General features: G+C 46.6%; 2 protein-coding genes across 3 annotated transcripts in view; one reads left to right on the top strand and one right to left on the bottom strand.

Moving 5' to 3' along the window:
• DGLUCY (D-glutamate cyclase) overlaps positions 1-9,107 on the top strand; it is a 98,306-nt gene extending 89,199 nt beyond the window's left edge. The window contains exon 15 of the transcript XR_006578929.1: positions 8,522-9,107. The gene's annotated coding sequence lies outside the window, so the exon portion shown is untranslated. The remainder of the gene's footprint in view (positions 1-8,521) is intronic.
• GPR68 (G protein-coupled receptor 68) overlaps positions 1-12,311 on the bottom strand; it is a 29,756-nt gene that overhangs the window by 3,319 nt on the left and 14,126 nt on the right. The window contains exon 2 of one of the 2 annotated variants that reach the window (XM_045014149.1): positions 2,693-2,909. The exons of the other annotated variant lie outside the window; for it this stretch is intronic. The gene's annotated coding sequence lies outside the window, so the exon portion shown is untranslated. The remainder of the gene's footprint in view (positions 1-2,692; positions 2,910-12,311) is intronic. 2 annotated transcript variants of the gene reach the window in all.

Genomic DNA, 12,311 nt, shown 5'->3' with positions numbered 1-12,311 from the left:
AGATATGTTTGATGTGAGCCCTTACATCCTGTGTGAAGGGAAGGGCATCTTGAATGCTTAATAAAGGCATCCAGTCACTACAGAGCCTTCGCCGGGAGACAAGACCAAAACCAATGGAACTAATTACTTGAGTAAGGTTCAGTTATGTGACTAAAGATTGCAAGACTGGGCCTTAAATTCCTTAAATGACCTGCATACCAGGAAGGCAGCATGAGCAAGAACACACAGTTCGGGATGCTATTTTTACACCTTTCCCCTAAACAACATTGTGGTGCAGGAGGACTGGTCAGGAGCAAGTCTTTCTCGAGAATCACTGCCGTGGGTGTGAGGTTGTGACGCTCAGTACAGAAACATGGCTTCTTGTGCATATTTCACATGGGTGGTTAGAAACCTCAGTCCCATTTTCCCTAATCATAATAATACCTTTTTACCATTAGGACAGCACATCCTGAATTATTTGCCTAATCTTGGGTTTTCACTTTTAAGCAGTTATATCGCTGATTTTATGTTTTAAAGGATACCTGTCAGAAAGTAAAATAATCTTTCATGCAACTTTTATTTAAATGATGATCATTGAAGACTGCAACTTTGGTTAACATGTAACAGATTCAACAAGGTTTGAATCACCTCTGAGGTGAAGGAGGACCCTGGATCTCCCGGTGAGCAGGCTGGAACACCTTCACACTATTCCACTCAGTAATCAGGAACATGAGACAGTAGGCCGAATCCTGTTTACCTTTCTCATATCACTGATTTCATTCGCTGAAGCTAGTTGTGTGTTAGACAAGTAGAATCCAGTGAAGTGTGGAGAGTTTAGTCTCCTGCTTAGCGTTCTCATATAAAACTGTGCACCTCTACTGTGGACAGTGTTGTAATTATTTTATGCATTAATCAAGTGTGGCAGAAGAAGGGCTCTTTGAAGGGAACAAGTCACAAGTATCAATGGTATGATTTGAAGTTTTCTCTTCATTATGGTCATAAATCTTCTCCCATAGAACAAAAAGTGTGGAAATGTAGTACCAAAGTCTTAAACTGGATAACAATAACTCCATGGTGAATGTAGATTGCACTGAGACAAAAATCAGATGCAATCTGTATTTGTAAAGTGCTTTGCAAATGGTACTTTTCCTCCAAGGAATTCAAAATATTATTATTATAATATCAGTACTACTCCGTATGAAAACCAAATCCCATAAGTATGAGAAATCCCCAAGTTAGTTGGGTTTGTTTTCTGGAAGCCTTTGCCAGAATTCAAAATGGAGCGCAGTGTGAAGGCCACAGCAAAAGTTTTCTTGAAACAATATTGTTCTAATCCAATTTAAACTAGCACGTGATGGCAACAAGATTTCCTGCTACTGTATGAAGTGCACTGCCTCCCAGAAGTGCTGGAGTGTGTTATCTGAGTGGGGAAGGAGAGGAAATTGGCTTCTATAAAACTCTTTGCCCTGTTACAGCTAAAATATATACTTGAGCTCCTTTTAAGGTTTTTATCTCTTTATCACTTAACACATGGTTCAAATATGGGGAAAATCTCAGAAGTCCAGCTTCTTGGCTGCACGGTAGCTGCTATGCACTGCTCTACTTGTGTGAGGTAGCAGTGAGCCTGGAGGATTCCTCCAGTACTTCTGTCAATGCTGTCTGGAATGGCTGATGACCATGAGTGCCAACCTTAGGGCAGACTGTCAAGAAGCAGGGCAGAGACCCCAAACTGGTTGTACGGTCTATAATTAGATTTCACTGATCCGGTAACAAAGTGTGAACTCCTAAAGCACTATAACAACCTTACCATGGAGTAACTGACAGTCCCTTTGGGCATTCCAGTCTATTTTGCCACCCAGGCAAGATGGACTTAGTGATGGTTGGTCGCTATAGACCAAAGCTCACAAAATATTCAGGTTGCTTCCGGTCACAAGAGACCAGTCACATACCTCAGGTCAATTTGTACCTCAGATTTCACACCAAAAATAATGCTTGTAGCCAATCCTATAGTAAACTATCTAAGGATTTATTAACTAAGAAAAGAAATGAGAAAGTTATTATAAGGTTAAAGCAAGCAAACAAATACACACAAATTACAAGTTACAGTCTATGGTTTCCAAAAGATGACAGAATTGTAGTAATCTGTCCACTCTGAATGTCTTTTAGGGGTGACCCTAGGGATCTCTGCTTCTGTTTCATAGCTCCCGCCCTGTGAATCTACACAACAAAAGAGATGAAAAAAAAATCTTCACAGCTATTTTTATTTCTTTCTTCCAGAGTTCAAGCTGAGAGGACGAGCCCTTTTTCCATGTAGCCTCTTAATGGGTGTGAAGGGGGCAATTAAAGTCTATGTATTGTGCTGTCCCACAATGGCCCATTTAGTTTTGATAGGCCTTCTTAATGGTCAGAAGATGATCCTTCCTGACTGGGTTCACAGCAGTGCTTAATTTGTGTCAGGGCTGAGTCCGGGCACCTCTAGGCTTGGCAATTCATAGACCCAGCACCTCTGAACTTGCCATGTTAGTTATGAAAATAAAAAAATTGCTTCAACCCCAGCACCTCTTTAATTACAGATTAAGCACTGGTTCACAGTTATAAAGCAAAAACTTAAATATTACCATATAGCATGTGATAAAGATATTATAAGATTAATACATGCGGCAACTGATAACGTGTTTAGACTTTATGAAATATTTGTAAATTCAATACCTACCTTAACTATACTAACATGTGGATGAAACAGACAGGTTTCCAGCTATTAATTTATCGGTGCTTGGCAGCCAGCGTAAAGTAGAGTAGCCCCAAGGCCAGTGTCGATGGTTCAAGGATCGAGGCGATATAAAGGTTGTTTAAATCCACCATTTCCCCTCTTCCTTCCTCTGGTGTTATGAAACTGACAAATAACTCCCTTGTAAAATGTACCAGAAAAGCTGGAATTGAAGGGAACAACAATCAGAGGTTAAGGCAAAGAGAGTCTATAAGGGCTTGGCTACACTTACAAGTTGCAGCGCTGGTGGAGGCTTTCCAGCGCTGCAATTATTCTCCGTCCACACTTGCAAGGCACTTGCAGCGCTGCAACTCCCTGGCTGCAGCGCTGGCTGTGCACCCGTTCGGGTTGGGGTATAAGGAATGCAGCACTGGTGATCCAGTGCTGCTCATCAGGTGTGGACACTCACCAGCACTTTAATTGGCCTCCAGGGAATAAGGAGATATCCCAGAATTCCTGTTCAGTCACTCTGCCCATCAGTATGCACTCTACTGCTCTGGCCTCAGGTGACCCGCCCTTTAAGTGCCCCGGGAATTTTAAAAATCCCCTTCCTGTTTGCTGCAGCCAGGTGTGGAGTGCAATCAGGTAATCTTTCCAGGTGACCATGCCTCCACGTGGCAAACGAGCCCCAGCATGGAGCAATGGCGAGTTGCTGGACCTCATTAGTGTTTGGGGGGAGGAAGCTGTGCAGTCCCAGCTGCGCTCCAGCCGTAGGAATTATGATATCTTTGAGCAGGTATCAAGGTCCATGCTGGATAGGGGCCATGATCGGGACGCGCTGCAATGCAGGGTGAAAGTAAAGGAGCTGCGGAGTGCCTATTACAAAGCCCGCGAGGGGAATCGCCGATCCGGCGCAGCCCCCACGACCTGCCGTTTTTACAGGGAGATGGACGCGAAACTTGGGGGTGACCCCACTGCCAATCCGAGGACCACGATGGACACTTCTGAGCAGGGTGGGGGACAGGAGCAGGAGGAGGAGGAGGCGGCGGCGGGGGGGGGTGGAAACCGCGAGTGAAGCTACTGGGATGGGGGAAGACACCCCAGAGTCCCTGGAGGCATGCAGCCAGGAGCTCTTCTCAAGCCAGGAGGAAGGAAGCCAATCGCAGCAGCCAGCAGTTGCTGAAGGACAAACAGAGGAGCGAGTTACCGGTAAGCGTCTTTTATTTTCAGGGTGGAAATGTTTCGGGGGGGGGGGGTTAGGGCTGCATTCATGCCTGCCTAGATGTGGAATAGCGCATTGATGTGGTCTATCACGTCGCGGTAATCGGCTGCAGTAATCTCCTCAAAAGTTTCAGCCAGAGCGTGGGCAATGTGCCTGCGCAGGTTTATAGGGAGAGCCACTGTGGTCCTTGTCCCAGTCAGGCTAACGCGTCCGCGCCACTGTGCCGCGAGGGGTGGGGGGACCATTGCTGAACACAGGCAAGCTGCATAGGGGCCAGGGCGGAATCCGCATTGCTGTAGAAGACCTTCCCGCTCTTCCCTAGTGACCCGCAGCAGGGAGATATCTTCCAGGAGTAACTCCTGTGGAAAATGTTGGGAGACTGTTTAGTGCAGATCCCCCATGCAGCTGTTTGCTGTCCCCAACGCACAGAAACCCCTGCACAGCCCTGAAGCAATCTCAGTACCCCTTACTCACCATTTCCTGTCTCCTGTTGTATTATGTGTGGTCTTATTTGGTATGGGAAAAGAATGCTAAAGTGAACACTGAAAACTCCTTCAGTGTGTGGGAATTACTGTTTGGATAAGATAATTAACAATGCTACCCTGTTAAATGTTGCCATTTTTGTCTTCAAGAAGTGACCTTGACTGCTGGACTGCCCAGATCTACCACAGCACAGAGACTACAGAATCTGAGGAAAAAGCCTCGAAAAACCAGGGAAGACATGCTGAAAACAGTTATTGCTCACTCTGCTCGAGAGAGTAAACAGCTGCAGGAGTGGAGAGAAAGGGAAAGCAGGATCCGCCAGAGGGACAGCAGGATCCGCCGGAGAAACGCTGTGGCAAAGAGGAAAAGCACAGACCAGCTGCTAGGCATCCTGGCGCGCCAAGCGGACTCTCTCCAGGCACTCGTAGCTATGCAGGCAGAGCAGTCCCATGCTGCCACACAGCCCCCCCTGTCCCAAATTTTATTCTCTTCTGCCCCAATGTTAGCTCCAAACCCCCTTCCCCAGCATCCAGGTTCTTACCACCACCAGCTGCCTCCAACACCTGTACGTTCACCAACCAGCCCTGAGAACTACGACCCTTACCCTCTGCACTCAACCCCCATCACCATGCAGTATATGCACCCTGAAGTGCAGCAGCCATTGCACAGCACTGCAGACAGGACATATGCAAACTTGTGACTGTACAGTTCACCCACCCACCCCCCTGCCCTAAGTTCCTGAAATGTTGTGTGTCTGTCAATGAAGTATTTTTCTATTCAATAAAATAAATCTTGGCTTTGAAAACAGTCTTTATTATTGCAGATAGTGAAAGATACCTTATCCCAGTAAAGAAACAGTCACTGGAAATCATGTTAGGGATAATAGAATCCTAACAGTGTAACCACTGCACTTCACTCCCATGCAAGGCAGCAAACATTACTGTTGGTTTTCAGCCTCAAATTCTTCCCTCAAGGCATCCCTAATCCTTGTAGCCCTGTGCTGGGCTTCTCTAATAGCCCTGCTCTCTGGCTGTGCAAATTCAGCCTCCAGGACTTGAACCTCAGTGGTCCATGCCTGACTGAATGTTTCACCCTTCCCTTCACAAATATTATGGAGGGTACAGCATGCGGCTATAACCGCGGGGATGCTGCTTTCCCCCAAGTCTAGCTTCCCATACAAGGACCGCCAGCGGGCTTTTTAAACGCCCAAAAGCACACTCCACAGTCATTCGGCACCGGCTCAGCCTGTAGTTGAACCGGTCCTTGCTCCTGTCAAGCTTCCCTGTATAGGGTTTCATGAGCCAAGGCAGTAACGGGTAAGCAGGGTCTCCAAGGATCACAATGGGCATTTCGACGTCCCCTACTGTGATCTTCCTGTCTGGGAAATAAGTCCCTGCCTGCATCTTCCTGAACAGGCCACTGTTCAGAAAGATGCGTGCATCATGCACCTTTCCAGGCCAGCCTGTGTAAATGTCAATGAAACGCCCACGGTGATCCACAAGCGCCTGGAGAACCATAGAGAAATACCCCTTCCGATTAACGTACTCTGATGCTAGGTGGGGGGGGGTGTGTGCCAGAATAGGAATATGCGTCCCATCTATCGCCCCTCCACAGTTAGGGAAACCCATTTGTGCAAAGCCATCCACAATGTCCTGCATGTTCCCCAGAGTCACGGTCCTTCTTAGCAGGATGCGATTAATGGCCCTGCAAACTTGCATCAACACGATTCCAACGGTCGACTTTCCCACTCCAAACTGGTTCCCGACCGACCGGTAGCTGTCTGGAGTTGCCAGCTTCCAGATTGCAATAGCTACCCGCTTTTCCACCGTCAGGGCAGCTCTCAATCTTGTGTCCTTGCGCCGCAGGGTGGGGGCGAGCTCAGCACACAGTCCCATGAAAGTGGCTTTTCTCATACGAAAGTTCTGCAGCCACTGCTCGTCATCCCAGACTTCCATGACAATGTGATCCCACCACTCAGTGCTTGTTTTCCGAGCCCAAAAGCGGCGTTCAATGGTGCTGAGCATTTCCATGAATGCCACAAGCACTGTAGTGTCACACGTGGCAGGCGACTCGATATCATCGATATCATCGTCGGACTCCTCACTGTCACTTTGGAGCTGAAGGAATAGCTCAACTGCCAAACGTGTTGTGCTGACGACACTCATCATCACAGTCCTCAGCAGCTCGGGCTCCATTTCCAACAGAAATCGCGATTCACAGACAGAGAGTAAAACAGAAAGAGACTCACAATGGCGCCAAACGTGGCCGGAAAGACTGTGAATGCTGGGATGTGAAGCGATGCACCACGGGGCGTTGGCACAGGAAGCGGAATGAGCAACACACTTCCTTCCCCTTCCCACAATACTCAGCGCCAAAATGGGACGAGGTGCTCTGTGGGATAGCTGCCCACAATGCACCTCTCAATACAGTGCTGGAAATGCTGCAAGTGTGGCCACACTGCAGCGCTGGTAGCTGTCAGTGTGGCCACACTCCAGCGCTGGCCCTACACAGCTGCATGACCAGCGCTGTAACTCCCAGCGCTGCAACTTGTAAGTGTAGCCAAGCCTTAAGCCAACCCAGACAGCTGAAGAAATTTTAAAAAGAGAGAAATGAATAAGTTGCTCTGTAAAAACTGCTTGTGGTGCAACTAAACCCAATGACTAACCAGAAGATAGTCACTGGTCTACTACCAACACCAATTAGAGATGGTAACAGACAAGCACATTTTTCTTAAGATAGCTTTAAAAAACAAAATAGTAGCTCTGAAAAATGACACAGCTGCTACGATCTGTAACAGTGGCAGCACCTCCCTGCTACTCTGTGGCCACAATCTAGGCAAATTACTTATCACACTGGTCATCTGATGGTTTCCTTTCTCATCTCTACTCACCCTATTGCACTATGTCTTCTTTTAATAGACTCATCTTAGAGCCCAATTTTCCAAAGGTGGGAAAGACAGAAGTAGACTCTCCTCAACATCTGAAGATGCCCCAATCACTCCTCCTGTTCCTAGTTTAAACACAACACAAAGACAAACATTCACCACTCACTCTCACACCTGCAAGAGGTTCTTTCCTCACCAATCTCTCCGTATCCTAACTGCAGCCAAAAAAGTAGTGCCTTCCCAAGGCAGTTAAACTGTAAAAAAAAACCATACAAAACTATGCAACATCATGTCTGCACCAAGTACAGTCTGCTGGCGATGGTATAGGAAACAACATAAAAGCCTTCGCAAACTCAAACTGAGTAATAATGTGTAGCTAGGGTGGGTCCTTTGGTTTGAATGACGCATTACAGGAAATCCCTCTACACTCTCGCCCACATCTTCAGTAGCAGGGCCCTATTCCAAAGAGCCTTCCTTAGGCACGTATGAAATTTGCAGTCAGCCCTTCTCACACACAAGACACTTACTTCCGTGAACAGCTTCGGTAGTAAGATGTGCCTTTGTGCACACAATGGGTTGACTCTGTGGCACTGGATCTCTTGATCTCTAATCTGCCTCTACTCCTACCCCTGTCACACAATGAAGACAGACTTGAATAATTGTCTTTTATAGCAGGAGATGGGCCAAGGTGCACGTTTTAGATCAAAACTTCCCCAACGCTTGAGGTTTATATTTGGGACTTTGGTTCAGCCCATTGTTTTGATAAAAGTCAGACATGAAGTTCACTTCCAAGTTTAAGGTGAAAAGGGACCACCAGATTATAGGAGCAGGATTTTATAATTGTACTATGAGAATTAATGTATGATTTGATTTCATCTTCCAGCCACCCTGTTTGAATAAGCAGCAAAGAATCCTGTGGCACCTTATAGACTAGCAGATGTTTTGGAGCATGAGCTTTTGTGGGTGAATACCCACTTCGTCTGTTTGAATAGCAGAAAGGAATGACCTCCTGGAACTATGGGATTCTGTTTCCCATATGCATTACAAATTGGGCCCTTTTTAGTTCTTTGTTTTAAGGTGTAGTTAGTAAGAGAGAGGATTTTGTATTGTGTCTATGTTAAGTAGATTAAAGGAATGTTGAAGGCCTGGGCCTCAATGTGAATTGTTTTGGTTATAAAACTTAGCAAGGTTTAATTTACAATGTTTTTTTGCTTGATATGAAATACTGCTGTTTGTATTCTCAAAGGTCTCTGTAAAAGACTGTTTGTGTGAATGAGGAATGCATGCATCAGGAAAAGATAAGATGTGAAGGCCAAAGTTAACCAGATGGTCAAGAAAGGAGGAGCGAAGACACTCATCGAGGCTTATTGACACCAGAGAACCATCAACGTGCATCCATAAGTGAGGAAGGACAGATTGATGACCATGAGGTGGAGGCTGGCACCCCTAAAGACAATTGATTAAATCAAATCCGGGACAGGATGACCATCTCGGAGGTGTTTTGGAATGTTTACATCAAAAGATAACACCAATTAAGGAGTAACTGGTCATAAACTGACACAGCAAAATCCATAGACTTCAACAGAGAAAAAAAAGACTATAAGAACAGGGTGCTTTACCATGGGACTTTAAGTTTGTCTTGCCACAACCCCAGGAGCATCGGATTGTGACTGACAGAGCCCCTCTAGGACCAATCTGGCCACTAGATCGATCCAGATTCTGGACTGGTAACTATAAACATTGACTGGCGGGACTGTGTGTATGGTGTATGTGTGTGTGTGTGACTGAAAAGCATATGCTAACTGTATTCTCAATAAATGCGGTGTTGCCTTCTCCCCTATAAAAGATCTCGTGTGCTTTGTTTAAGCATAACAAGATCATCTAGTCTGACCTCCTGCACATATCACAGGCCACTAACACCACTCAATACCTGCACACTACACCCAGCAACTGAAATTAGACCAAAGTATTACAACCCTCAGAAGACTATGCTACTGTGGACCACAGGCAGAGAATAGGACAGAATGAGGCACACAAGTGCCAGCAGGCCCTGCAGTGGCAGGGAATTGATTAAATGAGATATACCCAGATGATCCTGGCAAGCAACCCCCATCCCATGCAGCGGAGGAAAGCAAAATCCCTCATGGTACCTGCCAATCTGACCTGGGAGGAAATTCCTTCCCAGCCCCGCATATGGTCATCAGTTAGTCCCTGAGCATGTGAGCAAGAAGCAAGCACCTGAGCGAGTATTCTCAGTACAATCTCATAGCACCAGCCTTCTCCATCCAGAATCCCATCTCCAGCAATGGCCTAAATTTGGGGGATTGTATCCCAGATATTAGTTTTGGCTTATGGTGACTGGGGAACAGATTGGATGAGTAGCCTAGTGGGGGGAGACTAGAATGGGGCCTCAGAGGAGCCTGGGAATGGAAGCGAAGGAGATTAGGACCACTAGAACACACTCCTCTCCAGAAGTTGGAATGGAATCCAAGTTTCCTGATTCACAACATTGCTTCTTTGTCAGCAAACATCTGTGAGACCCACTGGTAAGGTGGTGTATCTCATGCTCTTGTAGTGCTGATCCACACTGAGGACGACAACATATTATTTCTATCAGTTACTTCATTAGGTAAAGTGGGAGAGGTCTGGGCAATGGATCTAAAGGTTCCAATTCTGCTGATGACCCATGTGGCACCATATTGACATCCACATGATGCAATTCTGTTTTTTTCCCCTTGTTCGTTTTTATAAAAACTTGGTGAGGTACACACAGAAACTACTTTAAAAGAGCATTAATTTTCCAAAGTTGAGCACTCAAAAGTTAAGAAATAGCAGGATTAAGGTTGCCTGTGCAACCCTAATTCAGCCGTGTGCATATGCATTATGATACTGTGATTACCTTGCCTCACATAGCTGACACAGCTGACCTGACATAGCACTACAGTTCAGCAAACCAAGCCCACACGTTACATTTAAATCAGAGATGGGAGGAGTCTTCAGAGCTTCTGCAGATGTTCAGACACTTATTGCAATGGCATATTGCAGTCAGGGCTAATCACTTGAGCAAAAGTACTGGAAGAGAGGGCTGGTTGTTCCTCTGCAGCCATCCCAGAAATGGGGTCCTGAAGTGTATAGAGAAGGTAAGTGACCCAGCTGCATGGTGAAGCAGCCTGATCAAGAGACTCTCCAGAAGTCCATCCACAGAACATGGACAGGACATTGAGGTCTGTGAACCCATTAACCAAGTTCATTTCCACTGAACAAGCCTCATGAGATCACACTTCCTCGCAAAACACTCATACTCACCCAGAAAGACTCATTTCTCTGGTAAACAACTAGTACCCTGTGTTGTGTGCCCACAAGCCTCCAAGGTATGGGTGTCAGGTAATGAAAAATTGGCCAATGATATGAAGACATACCTCTCACAGGCACCACAGTGGCACTGTTAGGTTCAGCAAAAAGGAAAAAATGGTCCAGCTACTTAATAGTTAAATGTTTCATTATTCTTTACACTCTTTTGCTTCTCCAGGCTAGCTCCATACTTCTACCCAACCCTAGGAATATGGATCAACATTAGCATATGTCTGAATATGCCATTTTATGTAGTGTGGGGCCCAAAACTGGACACAGTACTCCAGATGAGGCCTCACCAATGCCGAATAGAGGGGAATGATCACATCCCTCGATCTACTGGCAATGCTCCTACTTATACAGCCCAAAATGCCATTAGTCTTGTTGGCAACAAGGGCACACTGTTGACTCATATCCAGCTTCTCATCCACTGTAACCCGTAGGTCCTTTTCTGCAGAACTGCTGCCTAGCCATTCGGTCCCTAGTCTGTAGCAGTGCATGGGATTCTTCAGTCCTAAGTCTTCCTCAAAGTCTTTCTGCTATACCTGCTGTGACCATGTGAGACTCACTGTTGCGGTGCCTCCCGATGCTCATTCAGTGAATGAGCTTGCCAGCCTCCGGAGCGCCCTCTGCAGGCCAGTGTCTTGCCTTGCTGCTGGCCTTGATGCCCCTCCCAGACCCCGGTGCCACTTTCTCTTGGGTGCTGCCCTCTGGCAGTACCCCCCCAGTTTCTGGGTCTCCCCACTCAGGGGAACCCCCACCCACTATCACCACCTTGCCTCAGTATAAGGCTACTGCCAGTCACCATCTAGCCCCCACTCACTGGGGCAGACTGCAGTTTACAAGCCACTCATCACAGGCAAGGGGGGTTTGTACCTGCTGTCTCTGCCTACCCTTAGGCTGCCCCCTGCAATCCCAGTACCTATTTGGCCTTGCACAAGGCCAGCAGCCTGGGGAGTTGCCAGGCAGGAGCTCCCCAGCTCCTCTCGACTTTCCCCAGCCCTGCTCCACCTCAGGTACCCTGGTACACTCCCCAGCAGCCAGGCCCGTTTCCCTCCACAGCTAGAGGAGACTCTCTTTGAGCCTTTGGCTCACAGCCCTTTTATAAGGGCTAGCTGAGGTCTGTTTGGGGCATGGCCCCCAGCTGTGCCTGCTTCCCCAATCAGCCTGGGACCTGCTTGCCCCAGCCACAGCCCTCTCCTGGGCTGTTTTAAACCCCCTCAGGGCAGGAGCGGTTGACCACCCTGCTATACCCACCTTCCAGTTTTTCTCCACTTCTCTTTTTACATTAGAAAGATCAGGTCTGCTTTTCTTTTCTTTGCAAGATGATCTTGCCAAAGACCTACAGCAAAAAGATGAACTTTTTTTTTTTGAATCTGACACCACCTTCATTCATCCTAAAGGAGAAGTAAAGGGCAGAAAACAAAGTCACAATGCTTCCTTACCTTAAACTTGAGCCCCAGCCTAAAACTTAATTCAGATCTGAACACTACCCACTCAATGCTAGTCTGTTTTATTAACTTGTAAATGGGCCGCTCTGACTTGTATTCCTATACACAATAATAATGGCTCGTATTTATTTCAGTGGGAGGGAACCATTGAATTATTCTGTAAATTATATATTCCTTGACTTTTGTCATCCCTACTTGGCTTCATTTATAAAAATCTATTGTAAAAGAGAAAGC

The sequence above is a fragment of the Mauremys mutica genome, chromosome 4 (genome assembly GCF_020497125.1).
Source record: "Mauremys mutica isolate MM-2020 ecotype Southern chromosome 4, ASM2049712v1, whole genome shotgun sequence".
Lineage (NCBI taxonomy): Eukaryota > Metazoa > Chordata > Testudines > Geoemydidae > Mauremys > Mauremys mutica.
Note: the sequence above shows the minus strand (reverse complement) of the source record. Positions and strands in the feature narration are given on the sequence as shown.